This window comes from Macaca mulatta, chromosome 15, assembly GCF_049350105.2.
Source record: "Macaca mulatta isolate MMU2019108-1 chromosome 15, T2T-MMU8v2.0, whole genome shotgun sequence".
NCBI classification, from domain to species: domain Eukaryota; kingdom Metazoa; phylum Chordata; class Mammalia; order Primates; family Cercopithecidae; genus Macaca; species Macaca mulatta.
This window is the reverse complement of record NC_133420.1, coordinates 90,131,307-90,152,498: the sequence shown is the minus strand read 5'-3', so window position 1 is coordinate 90,152,498 and position 21,192 is coordinate 90,131,307. Positions and strand designations below refer to the sequence as shown.

Below are 21,192 nucleotides of genomic sequence, written 5' to 3'. Positions count from 1 at the left end.
GTAGCAAACATTTAAAGATTCATGGAGGCTCCTGAATGAGAATACTGGTATTCCACATTTTTCTCCTATGTCTCTTAGTGATAAAGACACAGCTGTACATTGATATCTGTGGCAAAATTATAGATATATTTAAAATATGTTTTAGATAAATACATATATACTTGTGTATCATACTATACTTTTATCTCTAAATAGTAAACTATGTAACACATGACAGTAATGGTAACATTACTCTATAAGCTACACATATATATTTAAATTGGTTGAATGTTTAAATTTTCCCATCCCTTCATGAAATGGGACTCAGCTCGTTAATATATAGTATAGCCTTAAAAGGCATTTCATTTTAAGATTTTTTGTCTTGAATCCTAAAAGAGTAGCAGGATAATATGATAAGGGATTCAGCATTTTCAAAGACGAAAATATCAAGGCCCAGCATGTAGAAGATCTTCAACTATTTTCTTGCCAATATCTGACGATTCTATGCCATATTGGCCTGTGTCCATTTGTGCCTAGAAAATTCCTCACAGTGAGATTTTTTCTTATGCATGCACCACAGTTGCTAAACTTTGCTAAACACTGCTACAAAATGTCACAAAAAGTGGCAGATTGGTGCCAATACACATTCATGATTGCTAATCTTACCCAGGCTCTCAACAGTGTCTGGGAATCCTATTAGCTTTCCATTACCCAACTTAATTCCCATTCCTGACAGATACTATTTCACATCTTCCTAACTCTCCTCAAATCTTCAGTTCATCCATCTTCCCCCTCAGAACCAGAAGATTACTTAAAGCCTCTGGGGGAAAACTTCTGGACTTCTCACTGCCCAAGTAACAACCAGCATACATCTTTTCCTTTGTCCTTTTGGGACAAGGAAGTTGACTTTCCATGTACGTAATTGATCTACCATCTATCTGCAGTCTGAAATCCTTCCTCTCTGGATTCCTTAGAAATACTCTAAGTTCTCCACCCTCCACCTGCTTGCATCTGGATTTTCTTCACTTCTGGAGGAATATCATTAGAATTTCATCATGCATGGTTTTTCAGCATTAAAAAATAGAAAATAAAAAGTAAACAACCTTCAGCCTAAACTACCTCTGCAAGTACTATTATTTTCTCTCCTCTCCCCTTTACAGTCAAAATTCTTGAAGGCATTATCTATATTTTCTTTCCCAAGTTCTTCAACTCATTCAACATTATTATTTTTCCCGCAATATGCCAACAACCTTGCTCTCACATAGGTTATCCAAGCTTACATGTTGCAAAATGTGGATACTTTTCAGCCAGCTTGCTTAACTTCTTGGGAACATTTGATACTGTTGGCAACTTTTCTTCAGGACCTTCTATTTTCTCACCTCCTGTGGTACAAACTCTCTTCTGGTGTGCCTCTTTCCACACCAGCTTCTCTTTATTTTCCTTTGAACACTCCTTTTTATCTACTCTCACTTAAAATATTGACGATATTTTAAAATATTCAAGGTATTCAAGGCTCAGTTCTAGTCTTTTTCTCCACCTCGCTCTAGGACTTATTAAATGAATTCAAGAAACCTTTGGAAACTTTGTCCACTCCCAAAGCTTCAAAAACTGTAAACTGATGACTCCCAAATCTCTTCCTTCAGTACAGACATCTTTCCTGGGATCCCTGCCTAGATATTTAGCTGATTACCAAACACTGCACATGGATGTTTCATAGGCCCCTGAAACCTAACTCACCCAAAGATGCACTCATGATCTCCTTATCTTTCTTCCACACTTCCACACTTAATTGTCCTCTTGTGTTCTCTATCTCAGAAATGCCACTACCATCTACCCAGGACACCTCTCACATCTAGTTAATCACCAAGTAATTTAGTTTCTATTGTCAAATTGCTTTCTGGATACTTCTCTTTATTGTTACAGCCACCACCCAGATCCAAGCCAATACTATATTTTTTTCTGATTGGTTGCCATCTCTTCCTAATTGGCCTTTTTCCCTCCTCAATCTCTCTCTCCCGTAATCTATTCTCTACAGTGCACCTATGAGAATATGGTTATGAGATTCTCCCACTTAAAATCTTTTAAAGCCTTCCTACTGCCCTTATGATAAAGATCAAACTTCTAAACATTTAATAACTGACTCGACCATCCATGTTCTGACCTCAGTACATTCAGCAGCTTTATAACTTGACAGCATCCTCAAATTTTGTTGTCCAGATATACTGAACCCCATCAGCTTTTCAAAGCAGAACTTGCTCTCATCCACATCTAAGCCTTCACATATTTTTGTTTTCTCTCAAATTCACTTTAGCGTCCCTCTTTTCTATCTGATCCTATTCATCCTTCAAGTCTTATGTTACATATCACTTCCTCAGAAAGCCCTTCTGAAATTTTTGGATTAGTTTCAGTAAATCCTACTGAAATATGATTTCAACATTTATGTACTTCCCTTATCATAACACCTATCATGCTTTATTATTGCTGCCAATCATATTAGTTTCTTATTTCTTCTGTAACAAATTACACCAATTTTTATTTTTATTTTTGCTTAAAACAGCACAAATGTATTATACTTCTGGAGCTCCAAAGTCTAAAATAGGCTAGCAGTGCCATTTTCCTTCTGGAGGATATAGAAGATAATCAATTTCTTTATCTTTTACAGCTTTTAGAGGCTGCCTGTATTCTTTGGCTTGTGTCCCCTTCCGCAGTCTTCAAAGCCAGCAGGTAGCATCTTTAGCTTTCTGTCTTCTGACCTCTGCTTCTATTTTCACATTGCCTTCTCACATTGACTTTTCTGCCTCTCGCGTTCTCTTGTACGGATCTTGGTGATTACACAGGACCCCCCTGGGTAATCCAAGGTACTCTTCTGATCTCAGTATCTTTAACTTAATCACATCTGCAAAAGACTTTTTGACACAGAAGCTAACATATTGACAGGTTTCAGTAATTAAGATGTAGATATCTTGTAGGAGAGCATTATACTGCCTTTCATACTTGTTTAAATGTCTGTTTTTCCTGTTACAGAGTGTAAAATCACTTCTCTTTCCTTCTTTATTCTCAGTGCCTAGCACAGTGCCTTACCTCTGAGAGGTGTTCAATACATATTTATTATGAAAAAACACAGAGTCCTAGACTGATTTCTTTTTTAAAAAATTTATCCAAGGCCAGGTACAGTGGCTCATGCCTGTAATCCCAGCACTTTGGGAGGCTGAGGCGGGTGGATCTCCTGAGGTCAGGAGTTCGAAACCAGCCTGGCCAATATGTTGAAATCCTGTGTCTACTTAAAAAGAAAAAAAAAAAAAAATTAGCCAGGTGTGGTGGTGTACACCTGTAATCCCAGCTACTTGGGAGGCTGAGGTAGGAGAATTGCTTGAACCCTGGAGGCAGAGGTTGCAGGCAGAGGAGGCATGAGCCGAGATCATGCCACTGGACTCTAGCCTGGGTGACAGAGCAAGACTCCATCTCAAAAAAAAAAAAAAAAAAAAAAGATCCAATAAATATTTATTGGTTTATTTTTTAAAAAATTTATCCAATAAACATTTATTGAATATCATCCACCTGAACGACATATTTTTGATGCTCAGATTATAGATGTGAATAAGAAATTGTTCTTTGAATCCATGGTCTAATAATGAAGATACATATATAGAAAGATAAATACATTAAGGTCTTTTTGTTGTTTGAAATAAGTGTGCACACTGTGAGTGAGGAACCAAAAGATGAATGTCAGGACTTCTTACTTTTGAGGAGAGAAGGAAGAATTTTTATGTAAGGCATTGCCTTCAAAGAGGAATAGGTCTTCTCTGGAGAAACAAAGTCAGATGAGAAATAGCATTCTATGCAGATGAAGATAGGTGAAGACATAATTAGAACGGCAAAGCCATTTGGTTGATTTACAGAAATGCAAGAAGTCGGAAATGACTGCTGTTTGGGATAGATAGAAACTATATTTTAGTAAGATTGGAAAGATAAAAAGGAGCCAGCTGTTAAGGGTCTGTACATCATACTATTCAGGTTTGAATTTAGGTCATAAATAATGTGGGACCACTAATAATTTCAAGGACGTAAACTATGACTCTGTACATATTAAAATAACCTACTGAGATAGTAACGTGAACATTTCATGGGGGGTCACATATTAACAACGAGATAAGTTAAAAGTCAATAACCAATAGTCAACGTGTGATATTAAAGGATGTCTTCTTGATCCTTGAAGCCTAAACTTGATTTCAATGTATATTGAAAGATACAGATGTAGATATAAAGACACAGATATAGGAAACATATGTAATGCTGAATGAGTACAAACTATAAAATGTAATCATAAAACAACCAACTATAATCACAAACCAGCCTTTTCCCTGTAAGTGTATCACCCTTTTAATTTTTTTCACAGTGACTAGCTCTTATCCTGCCCCTGAATATAAATTCAGTTATATACAATTCTCTGTCCCTATTTAGGTATTAAAAAAACCTGTGGTGACTTTAACTCACTAAAACATAGTTTCAATCCACTAATTAAAATGTCTCAGCTCATGAATATGTCAAGATTCTGGATTTGATTTTTTTAAAAGTTGAATCACTTCTTCTCCATCCACCTTACTATGGTTTCTGATCCTTTTAATGTTGTAATAGTAGGAGTAGAGGGGAGTTGAGAGAAACAAAACGATATTGCTTAGCGGAATCTGTGGAGATAACATATTCCTGTACTCTCTGGACTTGGTGGATGTCCAGAAACTGACTCTCTTGTGTTTATTCCTGGAATTTTGGGAGAAATTCCTCTACTCCATCCACAGACAGCTCTCTTCCGCAGCCTCTAGGCTCCTAGCAATTGGTCTCTACTTTCTGTTAAGGTCATCTCATTCCCCTAGCTGACCTGCATGGAAAGTTTAAGACCACCTAATTGCATATTCCTCTCCTGTGTGGCTCAAAAGCGGTCCCAAGGAAATGCTTATGAATCACTATCCCTACAAAACCTGGAGATGCCATTAACATCCTCAAATCAGCCCTCTCCTCTGCTGCCACAGACCACGTTAGCCAGTTTCTTGCTTGTAGACTTCTTAGGCTTAGCTCAGATATTAGTTCACTACAACCTATATTTCGAAAGGACACAGATTATGCTCCCTCACTGGTCTTAAAAACTCCTTGGAGTTTGTATGTATGTTGGAGAAGGAAGGCATTCACAAAATACCTCTCCCCAAGAGAAATCTTCTTCAAAACCCCTCCTTCCAAAACTGCCCCCAAACAAAAAGAAAACCTACCTATAGTTGTAAGAGGTTTAAGACTACCTATAGTTATAAGAGTCATATAGCTGGACCAAAGTCACCACCTATTTTTGAAAACTTTCATAACAACTCAGAACCTCACTTTGCAACATACACTCTAGCTGAGTTAAGTGATTAAGTACTATGTGCACAGTACTAAGTCTTATCTTACTTAATCATTTCAACTCAGTGAGAAAAGAAACCAAAGCCCAGAGAGGTCAAAGAATATGCTAAAGGTCACACTGTTGACAAATAGTGGACCTGATATTCAAAACCAGGGAGCCCAAATCAGAACTATGTCTCCTCATATCATAACCTTTATTGTATTATATTTCTTTAAATGCCCATCATCCCTATCAGATTGCATTTTTTTTCTCCTCACAATTACCATAGTAATGCTCTTCCATTTCTTAACACTGATGTGCTTCTTGTTTTTTTAAATGCAATGCAAGATGGTGTATTGCTTGACATGCTATATGGGGTGTGTATGTGTGTATGTGTGTGTGTGCCGTTTTTCTATTTACTAATGATGACAAAATAAGAAGCACAGCCAACTTTGGAATAAAAATGATTGCAAAACATAAAATATTACTGCTATAATATCCCATTAAAAAATAAGGAGGGCTTGGCATGGTGGCTCACACCTGTAATCTTAGCACTTTGGGAGACCCAAGTGGGTGGATCACCTGAGATTGGGAGTTCGAGACCAGCCTGACCAACATGGAGAAACCCCGTCTCTACTAAAAATACAAAAATTAGCCGGGCATGGTGGTGCATGCCTGTAATCCCAGCTACTCGGGAGGCTGAGGCACAAGAATTGCTTGGGTCAGGGAGGTGGAGGTTGTGGTCAGCCACGATCGCGCCATTACGCTCCAACCTGGGCAACAAGAGCAAAACTCTGTCTGAAATACATAAGGAGAACAGTTCATTGTTTTCATCTACAAAAAAGCAAAATTAAATTTTATCCTGAATTTTAAACTCATTTTACAGCCACTGCATGAAACATGCTATTTTATTTACTGGAGAGACATTGCAACTGACAATGCCCACTGTCTGATCATCCTTAGAAAGCTCCCTCTCACATGCCATGAAAAGCTATCTTTCTGGGGAGTCCTTCTGTGGAGTAGATTTTTATCTTAAAATCAGATAACTGATTTTTTTTTTTCCACCTTTGCTTTATTCTGAAGAAGGTTTGGCAAACTACCGCCTACGGGCTCAATCTGGTCCACTGCCTCTTTTCTAAATAAAGTTTTATTGGAACACAGCTATGCCTATTCATTTATGTTTTGCATGCCTATTCATCATGTTTTGACTCCTAACCAACACGATTCTTTTCTTGCTAAAATGGCAGAACTCATTAGTTGCCAAAGAGTTTGTGTAGGCCACAAGGTCTAAAGTATTTCTGATATGGCCCTTTACAGTGAAAGGTTACTTACCCTTCTTCTAGACAGTTTAGATCGACACAAAATCCTTTACGAAATACCACTGCGACCATGTTGCCCACCTTCAATTTACTTTTTTAACATTTATCCATTTTTTTATCTTGCCTTTTTAACCTTGTTTCTTTTTTATTGCCTTTTCCATATATTTTTAGCAATTTTAAATTTATTTTACTTTAGTATATTGCATGCATCTTCAAAGCTACCCTAATTTCTTTTTGAAATACAGTGGCATAAAACTGAAATTAAAATATCCCATGGTGTTATATACATTTTTCAGGTTGTCTCAAAGTGTCTTTTGTTTAAAATACAGTTGAATATAAATAAATAACAAGCAGCAAAACTTATATTTTAAAAATGATTTTTTTTTGCACTGACTTGACTATTTTATTGTCTTGTTTTGAGACACCACCACATTATTTGTTCTCTAACTTTGTAAGCTTTAGAAGCACTAGTTGATGTTTTTAATGAAAAAAAAAACCCAACAAATAAAAATAATATTAATTCAATTTTCAACTTCATACTTTATTTTCTGAGAGGAAGAAAGCAGTCTATTTGTTACAGGGTAAATTTGAATATGACCTTAAATCATTTATCTGTTAAAAGCATTAAGTACTATCTTTTAGATTTTTAAAAAAATATTTATATTTGTTTATTTTTTTTGTAGTGAAGTCAAATGAAAATTAATGCTGTCCTGTCTTTGTATAATAAAAAAAAATTTGGATATACACTTTTTATCTCATGAGATTTCATTTACGTAGAATACGTGCTTCTGTTGTAGAAATAACCAGTGGGTGCTACAAAATGTCTATATAAATTTTTTAATCAGTGGAAACCAATTTCCATAAAATTATGTTAGCCTTCTAATTGAACAGTCCCATCTTATCTAATACACTGTTTGCTTAGCAAATCTTATAGAGGCTCTTTTTGGCTTTAACTTTTCTCATAAAAACTTTTATGATATTTCTAAAGTTTTATTTCACTTTATATAATTCAGAAACCACCACAGGTAATATATATATAAAGGTCATACTACGAAAATCTCTGTCTTGACTCCTAACCAATTCTATCCCACACTAAAGTTCCTACTCAATGTTTCTGTTTCAATGCTAAGAGGACTTTTACATTTTCAAAGACCTTTTGATAATGAATAGACAGCAAGTATTTGGAAAGAAAATATAAATCTGAGGATTATATTCCAAGTACTTTTCTTCAGTTTGCCATGCTAAAGTTAGGAAATTAAAGTGAGAAAATCTGATACTAAATTTTCCAATTAAAAAATGAGGTAGGCCCTGGTTATAAAGAAAGTCTCTTTACATAGACTTCATTATATTGCCACTCAAATCATACCCCTTACATATGTGGTGATACACCTGGGCAGCTTTGTTATTCCTTTTTTCTGTTTTTGCCAAAGTTAAAAGAGATTTTTCTGTATTTTGCTTTCTGGTTGGAAAACAAAAATTGCTACCATGTTTAATACCTCTGGGCTGATTTTGGAAATTTCAGGTTAAACACATTCTAAAAAGGCATCTGTAGTCTGAGGACTCAGAGCATAGGTGTGCCCAATCCAAAGAAAACTAAAACAACATCAATAGCAGCAACAACAAAGACACTAACTTCCTGGTAAGCTTAATGATGTTTCATTATAAATACTCAGCCAACAGCTTTAGGAAAAGTCCTGTCCTATCCTGGAACTGCAAGATTTGATGGCTCTGCCATTAGGGATTAGAAGGGGTTGATATTTGTCATTTTGCAAGCACCACAGATCTTTTGTATTTTTTCATTTGTATTTATTTTATTGTAGGATTAAACTAGACTAAGTCCATAAAGTTTTTCTGAAAATTATTTAAACTTTTTTTGACTTAAAAGGTGGCTATTTATCCAAACAATAAATATCCCAATCTGTGATTACAAAATTGGATCAAAGGATGTGAAAATAACACCAAAGAAGCAATTTTAGATCACTGTGTTTAGATTTCTCAGAAGAATCTAACACTAAGCTGAATTATTTTTCTGAACCCCATCCCTAAAATGTTCATCAGAGTTCTTGTTCAAAATCACTGTGATGGGTAAGGTTCTTTATCCTTCAAATTTGTACTTATGTTAGATTTCATGGTGGCATCACTGAATAGAAATAAAAATAAAATAGATTGGGTGGTTTGATTTTAGGGAAAAAGTTCTTAAATGAATCTTTGGTTTTCCTGCTTTTGCTACCTCATTAATCCTAAATGGTGTCAGTCAGTTGAGTCTAATAGCTGCGAGTATTACTACCTTGGTCAGTTCCAAATTATAGTATTGATTAATTGATTGTCTCCTTCCAGTTGTGAATTATATTAGGGCTGGCCCGGGCAGTTTGTCTTGAGGCCAAAGTCTAATTTTCAATGGAAGGCAACAAGCAGTTTCACTGTTTCTCTGCTGTGGTTAAGTGGGTGTTCAGAAAACAGAAACCTTTGAAAAGATGATTTGACAAAAAGGAATGCGCTAAATTTAATGAATATGTGCTTATTGATCAATCCAACCTAGAGAAACAAGTAGGAAGACAGTAAGTGAAGAATGCATCATTTCTCAACTCCAGACTTCCAAAACCGTCTTAAAACAATTGACTGGAGAATGAGAGTAGGAGGGAAGCAAGATGGTCCAGAATGATAATGAGCCAGCCTCAGGATCTGCGGAATTAAGTCCAGATGCAAGTGTGGTGACTGTGGTGCTTTCAAACGAAGTGAAACTTAACGTGGGTTACAGGCTCGTCTACATCATAGGCCCAGCTGTCCAGGAGAGCTTAAGAAACACCTGCCACATTGTGGTACCACCAGGGCAGCAGTACCATGTTCTCAGAATAATAGAAACATTACAAATTGAAAGTCTAAACAAGAAAGGCTGGTTTCTTGTTAACTCTCTGTGTTAAGGAAGAACATGAAAGGGTTGAGTGTGCTTATCACTGATTCTTGTGGAATGGGAAAAGCTAAATGGGGCATAGAGAGGTTAATAACTTTCACAGATCTATAACTGTGAGTTTGTTTGTTGCCAGATCAACTCATTTTCTCTGTAAAATGTGAAGGGAAAACTGGTATGGGATGGAGTATCTCTGATTATAAGATTATATTATATGTAAATATAATTAGATTATATTTATAATCATTATTGGTCTTTCTTTTCAATGTGGACAAAATTATACTTGGTTTGAAAAAAGAGCTTTTCTTCTTCAAGTAAAGAGAAAGAGCATGAAAAAATGAGGGAAGTAATTGAAGGGGTCTTAACTTTTAAAGCACTGACACCAAATGTATAGACGATTGTCATAAATGGAAAGTTTTGAGGAAATGATCATGAATATGGGGAAAGCAGTTACAAGGTCAAATATGTTGACAGGAATTAGAATTCTATGGGAGTATTTTCTATAAGAGAAGAGAGACTGCGGGTAGACATATTGAGGAGGGAAAAACTACTCTTCTATAAGTGGCACTAAGTTTAATATTATTCATGATTATTTTATATATATGAAAAATCCTTAACGGTAGCAATGATGTAAGAGCCTCTTGGCATGAATTCTATAACGAAAGTTCATAGAATAAATCTCCACAAAATATAAAGATATATTAATTCTTCATAACTGTCTCAATGATCTGCAGCAAAAATAAGGTTAAAATTTGGAAAGACATAGTCATTATTTAATGAATATTATTATAAGCTAGGCTGTTTATGATAGATGCTAAGGATATTATAGAGGGAGGAACAAAACAGGAAGCATGTCTTTAAGGTAATCTGTTGAGTAGTTAGTAATTCAAGTAACTCACAGCATACATGGTATTACAAATCCAGTGTACCAGTGATTTGAATAAATTACTGCATATCTTAGTATACTAAGTATTCTCTAAGTGAGCTAATTATAATCTTAGCTTATTTTGGAAAGGCTACAAATATAATTCATCCTAGTAAATTCCTCTCCACTCAGCACAGAGACCCTAACACAAAATGAGTGCTGCATGAATATCTGTCGAAAAGGGAATGTATAAAAATATAGGCTTTGAATCAATTTCCTTCCAGTGGCAAAATGTACTTTCCCTAAAGAAACAGTAATAAAGTCAACAATGAGATAGTAGTAAAGTAAAATGTTTGGGATCCCAGCATGTATAAATATAACTATTTTAATCTCTTCTCTACCTCCTCTCTTTACCTAATTAAATCTGATTAACCCTTTACTCACTTTCATTATCTGGAGAAGTGATCCCTTGCCTATTTGGAAGAGATTAAGCACCATTATCTAGGGCTCTGTATTTCCCAGGTTTTGGAAATATTTGCACTCTCCTATAATTGTTTATTTAATCGACTTATTAATATAGTTGTGCTATGTCTTCTTATTCTTCTGTATGTTCCCTAGGCACTGGCAAAGGTTTTGGCATATAGATGACACTTGGTTCTTTTAGTCTGTGTCATTCTTGACCCCTCTCCTTTGTAACACCCATCTGGTTGATCTGCACATCCAGGTAGCTCTAAGCAATGCCTATCTAGAATTTAACCATTTCTCCCACTCCCAACGCCATCATCTTATCCACTGCCTGCCAGCATTATTCCAACAGCCTTTATCCTGCACCTGGCACTGTTTTTGCCCCATTTATTCAGTTCTAACTCAAGCCTAAATGATTTTCTTAAAAAACAAATTCGATCATGTCCAAAATATTCAGCGAAAGATCATCTTCGGTTCAAAATATTCAATGAGAGATCATCTCACTCAGAATGAAAGCCAAAGTTCTTACTAGGCGCTAACATGGCCTTCGTTTATTTCTCAGTCATCGTTTCCTCCTCTCCTCAGACTTTCACTTCAGACACGTGAGCCCTTCTATTCCTCGCTTTAGGTAAGCTCCCTCCTTAGGGTCTTTGCACCTGCTCTTTCCTTATCTAGAATGTTTTCTGCCTAATATCTACATGACTCACTCCTTACTTTCTTCGGAGTTTGACTCAAAAGTCACCTACTCACTTCAAAATTTGAATATTCTTCTTACCCAATACTTTAATTTTATTTCCCTACTTTATTTTTTCCTAATAGTGCTGATTTCAAGTCTGGTATTCAGCAAGTAAAATGAACTTCCTTTCTGTGTAGCTGGGTGTCTATTCTGATGGGTTGGTATCCATTTGTACTGGTTGAGTCATGGGTTGCTTAACACTGGGGATACATTCTGGTAAATGTGTTGTTAGGTGATTACATCATTTTGCAAACATCATAGAGTGTCCTTCCAAAAACGTACTAATATTATAGCCTACCAGTGTAGCCATATGGTATAGTCTACTACATGCCTAGGCTATATAGTATAGCCTATTACTCCTAGGCAACAAACCTGTAGAGCATGCTGTTGTGTTGAATACTGTACGCCATGGCAATACAATGGTATGTGTGTATCTAAACATATCTAAACATAGCAAAGGTAGTAAAAAAAAAAATGCTATTATGCTCTTACAGGACCACCATTGTATATGCAGTCCATGGTTGACCTAAACATTGTTATAGAAAGCATGACTCTATTTTAAATCTCACCTCTGCTCATCACTATCTAATATACCTGACACTTCGCCTGTTTCTCTTCACCATTGGCCTCCCCTACTCTAATGTGTTCTTGTTCAACACTGTATCCCAATATTACTTTGGCTCCTACCTGCATGCTCTTACGTTAGCCTATGCACAATTTCACCTTAAAAAGAACTGCAAATACATCAGAGAATTAGAGATTCCACAGACATATATTTTCTAGGTAATTAAACCTCTGTGATAATGAGGGAGTTGAGTACCTTTTTAAAATACTATGAGAAGTATATTGCATGAAAAAATAGTTTGAACTATAAAACAGAAATACATTTGTTTATACTATACAGCCCCCCAAATAAAACATTACCAACAGGAAAAAAATAGTTATATAGAATATTTATTTGCTTTCCTGTTGTCTCCATGTAACAGATCATGAACTCTTTGAGGGGAGGTATCATTTTTTGTATCTTTGTCTCTCCATCATCTAGAATAGTGACTGATTAATAAACATTCAATAAATAGGTGAATGAAAAAAGGGACTTTGAATGTATCCACAATTACCCATTTAAGAGATACAAATCATCACAACTATGCTTTTATTTACTATGCTTACATACTTTTATTTTAATCAAGGTAAATTATTCATATATACTCCTATTGGCTCAAATATAACCTTATAAGTTCCAAATGTGTGCATTTATCTGCCTTAAGGGTTTTCAGGAGCATAATCCTTGTGATTGAGGTGAAGATATTATATATACGTAAATACTACCTCAGCATTACTATGGTTTTAAATTGTGTAATATGATGTTCTGTTAAGTAAATTGTAAACAACTGTATCCAACAAAGGATATTACATAAGAGATTTCATAATCTCATTCAATAACTATAGATAATTTCTAATATTTCAAAATGTGATTGAAAATATAATTCTGCCTAGAAAAATCTTGGATCAGATTTAGAAATAATTTTAAAAATTGTTGTTATTTTTATAAGTTTGGAACCATTCAATGTGCTAATGATTTTTTTTAAGACCGTGAGATTTGCTTTGGACTGAATGTTTCTGTCTCACCCAAAATTCATAATTTGAAACCTGATCACCAATGTGATGGAATGATGAAGTGGGGTCATTGAAAAGTGATTAGGTCATGGGATGAAACCCTCAGGAATGCGATTAATATCCTTACAAAAGAGTACCCGGAAGACTGATTTTCCCTTTCCACTATACAACGACACAGCCGGAAGACCCCATCTATGAATCAGGAAATGACCCCTCACCAGACAACAAATTTGCCAGCACTTTGGTCTTAGACTTTTCAGCCTCCAGAACTATAAAAAATAAATTGTTATTTATATGTTACCCAATCTAAGGTATTTTCTTATAGCAACCAAAGTGGACTAAGACAAGATTTTTGTAAAACATTATCTTTAATGTTACTCTGTTCATCACAAGAACAATTAACTGCTAAAATCTTTGTTAATAAATTATATAAGTTCACACAAGGCATGTTTGTCAAATGTAAAAAAGATAGTTTTAACAATTCTTGGCTGGGTGTGGTGGCTCATGCTTATAATCCCAGCACTTTGGGAGGCTGAGGCAGGTGGATCACAAGGTCAGGAGTTCGAGACCAGCCTGGCCAACACAGTGAAACCCTGTCTCTACTAAAAATACAAAAAAATTAGCTGAGCATGGTGGCAGGTGCCTGTAATCCTAGCTACTCGGGAGGCTAAGGCAGGAGAATCATTTGAACCCAGGAGATGGAGGTTACAGTGAGTTGAGATTGTGCCACTGCACTCCAGCCTGGGCAATAGAGCGAGACTCTGTCTCAAAAAAAAAAAAAAAAAAAAAAAAGATAGTTTTAACAATTCTTTTAAACTTAGGACTCAAAAATATGCTTACTATTTGTTTTTAGGAAGACTCTTCTTTGTTTGACCCTATTGTATTACTCCATATTTCTACTGGCCCAAGTACCTCTCCCCATGGTCAGCACAGTCTAGGTACCCCCATCCTCACACCATTGAGTATGTGGAAAATGGGTCACCGACTAGCAAAAATCATATTATAAATGCAGAGCCATATGCAATAGGTATAACTTAATGCCCCAAATCTGTAGGCCTGAAAAAAAAAAAAAAAGAAACACAACGTTTTTTATATATCATTCTTGAACTCAACGTCTAGGTAATCTTCTATAGCTGAGTCTGCAACTCCTTCCCTCGGGATAACAAATGTGCAGCTACCAAGCACCAAAAATGTAATAATTGAGCAATCTCAGATTGCTACTCTGATATTTCATCCTTCATCTTTCCACAATCTTTAAGCAGAAAAATAGTTGAAGAGCAGATAAACTTAAGGGCTTGATATTTAAGAAGGTTGTCAGCTTGCTGGTCTAATTGTTCTGGTTCTACACTCTGCCACCTATAATTGAATGTGATTGAAATTATTCAGCTTATTCATTTGGTCATTTATTTCTAGAAAGAGGCATCTAACTTTTCATGAACATAATCATTGATGATTTGACCATTAAGGTCACTGTTAGGAGGAATTAGAAGTCAGCCTCTATCTATAGTTCTATGCAGGCTTAAAAACCATTCGGTTTTTCCTAATCTTCTTTACTTTGGCACTTTTCTTCCTCTTGTCCATTTATTATGTAGTTTCCAAGTTGATTACTAAACTAAGATGAGAGATATTTAAAAATAGACCCATGTTAATTGCTATGATTTGAATGTCTCCATTAAAATTCATGTTGAAACCTAATTGCTAATGTAATGGTGTTGGGAGGTGGGGCTTTAAAGAGGTGAGTAAGCCATGAGGCCTCTGTCCTCATGAATGAATTCATGCTGTTATAGTAGAAGTGGTTTAATTATCATGGGCGTGGGCTCCTGAGGAAAGAATAAGTTATGTCCCCATTTACTCTTTCTGTCTCATGAAATCACTTCCACCTTCTTCCCTTCTGCCATGGGATGAGGCCCTTGCCAGGTGCTGGTGCCATGATCTTGGATTTCCCAGTCTCCAGAACCATGAGTCAAATAAACTTCCGTTCTTTATAAATTACTCAGGCTGTGGTATTGTGTTATAGCAGCACAAAACTGATAAAGACCTTAATAGAATTCAATTCTAGATGGTTAGATGATCAAACTATGTCCTATGAGTATCTATCTATCTATCTTAGTAGTTTTTTCTGCCTATATATCCTAATGCCCACCTTTATTGATTCATTTTAATACTGTTATAAAGAACTGCCCGAGACTAGGTAATTTATAAAGAAAGGAGGTTTCATTGACTCACAGTTTAGCATGGTTGGGGAGGTCTCAGGAAACTTACAACCATGGTGGAAGGTGAAGGGGAAGCAAAGTGCTTTCTTCACAAGGCGGCAGTAAGGAGAAGTGCCTAGTGAAGGGAAAATAGCCCCTTATAAAACCAACAGATCTCATGAGAACTCACTCTGAAAAGAAAACAGCATGGGGGAAACTGCCCACATGATTCAGTTACCTCCACCTGGCCTCTCCCTTGACACGTGGGGATTATGGGGATTGCAATTCCAGATGAGATTTGGGTGGGGACTCAAAATCTAACCATATCACCACCCTAATTGTTTTCTAGCTTCTATTTTTAGAAGTGAACTGATAAGTACTGACTAAAACTAGTGTGAAAGATTTATGCTTTATACTCATTAATGTATTGCATAATTAGAAAATATGTTAAAAACTTGTATATAGCATAACCACCTTAAAATTTGTTTTTTTGTCATTATGAACTCAAACTTAATTTTAAAATGATTATGTCTAATGCTTGAGCAATTCAAACAATCCAAACCAATGATCTTTTAAAAATAATTATGGTGAGCAAAAAAAATAATTATGGTAAGCAAATTGTTAATGCTTAATCCTATCAATCTTGACTTGAAAATAATTGATATAACCAAATCAATTTAAAAATCTGCTCAAGAGGCCCCTATTTATAGTAGTCCACATAAAAGTGGCTTTGTACTTTAGTGGTTTTATGAGGGCATCTTAAAACATATAAAAGATGGAGTTAATTTTAGAAGCTAAAAGTATAGTGGCCAGATGAAGAGATCCACAAAGTTATGATGGTATCCAGACATTATATGATACATGGTATTTAATTGTAGGCATCAATTTGAAACACGAAATACTATCTTGATGTGCTAGGAAAGAGAGATCAGATGATGAAACATCTGAAACCCATCTCATAATACGAATGGTGAAGGAACTACAGATGCTTTGCATAGAAAATAGAAGACTAAGGAGAAAAAAGGCAGGTAGCTTTTGTATTAATATAAGGAAGACTTTTCTTGTAATTAGAGCTACTCAATAATGAAAGTGAGGTTTATGTTTAGTTTAATCAGAGTGTGACTGACAGTGTGTGTGTGTTTCAGGGAAGTAGACTAGAAAGAGATTGAACTGTGACCTCCCTTAGTCTTTCTGCCTTAATTGCCTTAATTTGCCTGCCTGCCTGCCTTTTTCTTTCCTCCTCTCCTCCTCTCCTCTTCTTTCTTCCTTTCCTTTCCTTTTCTTTCTCTCTCTCCTTTCCTCCCTTCCTCCTTCTTTCTTTCCTTTTTTCCTTTCTTCTCTCTATCAAAGGGTAGTGTAGTTTTAAACACTGAATAAAAATGATTTGAATCACAGATATACTACCAAATACGTTTTATTATCTTGGGCAGGTCAGTTGCCTTCTCTGGGTTTAAATTTGTCATGTACAAATCGTGGCCTAGGGTCTTTACAGCCTATTTTAGTTCTAATATTCTCTGACCATATAAATGTAGACATATTGACAAACTCTACGTCTACTCATTATGAAGAATCATTACAATTATAGGCTTTTAGAGCTGAAAAGCATTTAGTCAACCTCCACACAAGTAATTACATTATACATATTATTGTTTCTACACTGAATTGCTAGTAAATAATTTCAATAAATCCTTCTTTTAAATGCTGTATATATTGTGTAAAGGTGTTTTTTTTTTTTTTTTTTTTACTACCCTTGAATGAACAAATGTGACTCAAGCAGAAATGCTCTGGGAATATCCTGCTGAGCTTCCTTCTTCTGGCCATACAGGCTGCATACACAATTAACCTTCCCTTAATTAGATTAATTTGTTCTTTACCTGGGATTGTCAAATTAATACTGTAATCAAAGATCTCTATTAGACACCTGAATATGTTCCTGCTATGTGTAATGCTAATTAGTTCTTTACTAAAAGTAACTAAAAACAGGCTCACTTAATGGTATGCCTTAGAAGATCTGGTTTATGTCTCCAAACTAGTGCTACTCAGAACTTTACAATTCTTAAAATCATCTAAAGAAACCTCAGTATTTCTGATTTTCTTAATTGTTGAAATTCAAAGATTTAATAAAATTTCAGGCTACTCCTACTTACATGAAAACATTTATAAGCATTGGCACTGGTCCTTATATTAAAACATGATACTGCATAGCATTTAATCTAATGTTATTTACAACAAATTAAATTGCTCTTGCCAAAATAAACAAAGCATTTGGCTATAGAACCCACAGTATTGTTATGTTCACCCCACATATTTCCAAATGGAGACATTTTAACAGTTTCTGGCTAGCATTAACTTGATCCAATTATGAAAAGAGACACTGATGATTACATGACAAAGACAGCTCCCCTAACCAAACTGACTAAACTTGGTCAATGTCCCCAAGGCAAAATGCTATGAACCATTAGTGTAGACTAGTATATTCAGCATCAACAGTATTTTAAATACCCTCTAACATTCTCAATCAGCCATTGATTAAGTGTCCAAGGTTTCAATGTTTAGACATTGTGGGAAATACAAAGATGAGCAAAAAGACATACACCCTCCTTTTAAAAAGTTTACAGTCATGGACACTTAAGGAGGAACCGGCAGGATAATGGAAACCTGATTCTTTTGCCATCTAGTTAGATGGTTTTTATTCTGTCAATCAGGAACCATCTCAAAATAAAGTAATGATTGAGGTCTCTGAAGTTTCACCTGGGTTTGAATTTTTGTGTGATGTGGGAAGAGATTTTGTTTTTCTAGTCCTCAGGTCCCTCATTCTAACATGGAGATCAAGTACAGACCTCAGAGGTTTTCTGTGAGGAGTAAATGGCGTATATGTACAATGTTTTTTGCACATAATATGCATATCAAAAATAAATGGTAAAATATTTAAGAGATGAAGGATACATTAAACAAGAAAGCTTTTTTTTTTTTTTTTTTTTTTTTGGCAAGAGGGAAAGGTTAAATATTTTGTGTTATAGTTAGATTGCTACATTTAGGACTGATGTATAACACTCAGGTACTACAAAAGGAAAGAATTTCTTCTTTCTTTCAGGCAATGCCCTACAACAACTAGCTCACTAACCAGTGATCTTAAATAAGTGGAGGAAAAGACAATTTAGGAAATACTGATGAAATCTAATACCCTAAATAAAGTGTATTGAGCTTCACCCAAGTTTTTGACAACATGTTTTACAAATTTTTGTAGACAATATGGAGAAGATGGAACTAAAAAGAGCCAGGTCGATTTAAGTGCCAAAAATCATAAAAAAGACATTGGAATATGTAAATATTAATTTGTAAAGCACTTTTAGACTTGGCTCAGAGTTCTGTCTTTGGTAGAGTAAAAATACCATAGAATTTGAAAGTCAGAAAGGTTTAGGTTGGAGTTCTTGCTCTAACTCATTAGCTGTGAGAGACCTTTGCCTCCTTGGCCATCAGTTTCTTTTGTAATGGGATAATATGAAGATAACATAGAAAGTCATTCCCTTTATGCTTGGCACATACTAAGGCTCAGCAAATGATATCAATAATAAACATTGTTATTTTTACCTTAATTTTATTTTTGTAATGAGATGAAGGTGATTATGGTATCTTGTTTTCATTTTTACTCACTTTGAAAATACAGGTAGATAAAAAAGGCTTTTCTCTAGGTAGGTATATATGTTTTTTCTGACTGTGTTCTATGATTCAAGCATCTATCCTGTTTTGAGAAGGTGAACTACTAAAATGTGTTGCCTGCTTCCATTTTCAAACATGCCTATGTGTGAGCAGACAGGTTCCTGATGCTCTAAATTTTAATAAAAATAACAATAATTACATCTACAGACACATTCATATACCTCCTACTATGTCAAATACCATTCACCAAAGCAGCTTTCATATATGAACTCATTTAATCTTCACAACAGCCACCAGAAATATACTTATTATCTTTACTTTACAAATGAGAAATCTCAGACACAAATTTGTGTAGTTTGCTTAATATCAAATGGCTAATAAGTAGCAGACAATCCAGGCAAATGTAAGTCTAGAATCTATGAAATTTGCTCCTTATAATAGAATTGTTCTGTCTTGAAGAAACAATGTCATTAATGGAAGCATATTTGAAATATTTCTATTAGCACTAGATCAGACAGAAATAGAACTAAAAAGAAAACAGGAACATCATTTGTATCATTAGTTCTATGGAAATAAGTACTTTGGACTCCCAAACAACTGGTTTTTAAATGAACACTGGAAGATAATGTGCTTGGAAAATGGAAACTGATTCTATACAAATTGCTGAAACATAAAGCAGAATGAGTAGTATTGTAAGAGTCATGAATGAAGACACAGAGGAATTTAGAAGAAGAACACATCAATTTGACTGGGGGTATCCAAGAAAGCTTTTTGGGGAAGGTGAACTGAATCTTAATATATAAAATTGAACAATGATGAACCACCATGGAAACAGGCTGAAAGCCTGAAATAAATTTACTACAATCTTCATTATCTCTTATTTGTTTGTTGAGTTATCATCTTATTTGACTTCAATGGTACCGTGATTTCTGAAGGACCTTTGTGTACCTTCTCTATAGGCTGATATTTCCATTTTCTTAGAGTCATAAGATACATCAACCCCAAAATAAGATCAACAGGGGATAGGGATGGTGATATTCTTTTCTTTAAATTGAGGATGCAAAATTTTAGCAGATAAGAAATTTGAGCATGCTAAGGAACTTTTAAACCTCATAGACTTTATTTGGAAAGTTTGTATTTAGAAACATTGATTTTAAACCGTTTAAGTTTATCTTATTATTCATCACAAGTTTATTATTAGATAATAGTCTCTGAATGACAAGCCAATAGATCAAATATCTCAGAGAAAGAAGATGGGAATTGTTTATTTCAAAGAATTATCTTTGTAGGATTAGAAACACAATATTAAAGTGCAATGGGTGAGAAAAAATGTACTTGGCAGAGGATTTTAAACACAAGGTATTATTATGATAGATGAAATGTTTATATTAGAGAATGGATATGTAACGAAACAAAGCTGTGTTAATAGCAAAAATTTTGTCACAAGGTAGTGAGAACTGAATGCATTAAATCACAACCTGTTATTGTTTAACAAAGATTAGATTTTTAAAAATTCGCTAATCTACTCACTAATCTGTTTTCTCACTTTATTCCCTCATTAACAATAAATAGCTTTGTAGCTTCCAGAAGAGCCAAAACAAAGTATGTAGGTGAGGCCACCGCCAAGGGCTAATAATTTCATAGCAGCAGCAGCTAAATTCAATCAACATTTAAATCTATAGGCATCTGCTGCTTCAATTCAGAACTTTAACCCATTGTTAGATTTCCCCCACGTTCAGGCCTAACATCATATATAATTCAGAACTGAAAAATAAATCTCTCATTGACAGATTTCCTAGTTATTCTATTGTTATTAATACTTTATAATTTTGTTTATAAAGGAAAATCTATAGTAAAGAATAACATGATATTAGGTGAACAGAGTAAAATGTTTGAGTATTTTATCCACCCATCTATTCTAACCAATATTCGTTGAGTCGAACTATACATCAGTTACTGTACTAAGTATTAGGACCCAAAGAAGCGAAAGGATTAAAATGTGGTCGTGGACTCACCTTGTGTTAGCCACTGTAGGTGTTTTCAGACACAGTCCCTGGCCTCAAGAAGTTCAAAACCTAATTAT

At 35.1% G+C, this 21,192-nt stretch overlaps 1 long non-coding RNA gene across 1 annotated transcript in view; it reads right to left on the bottom strand.

Moving 5' to 3' along the window:
- The window catches only part of LOC144334859 (uncharacterized), a 1,627,235-nt gene that overhangs the window by 145,352 nt on the left and 1,460,691 nt on the right, over positions 1-21,192 (bottom strand). The window contains exon 9 of the long non-coding RNA XR_013405115.1: positions 21,125-21,184. This is a non-coding gene — a long non-coding RNA (uncharacterized LOC144334859). The remainder of the gene's footprint in view (positions 1-21,124; positions 21,185-21,192) is intronic.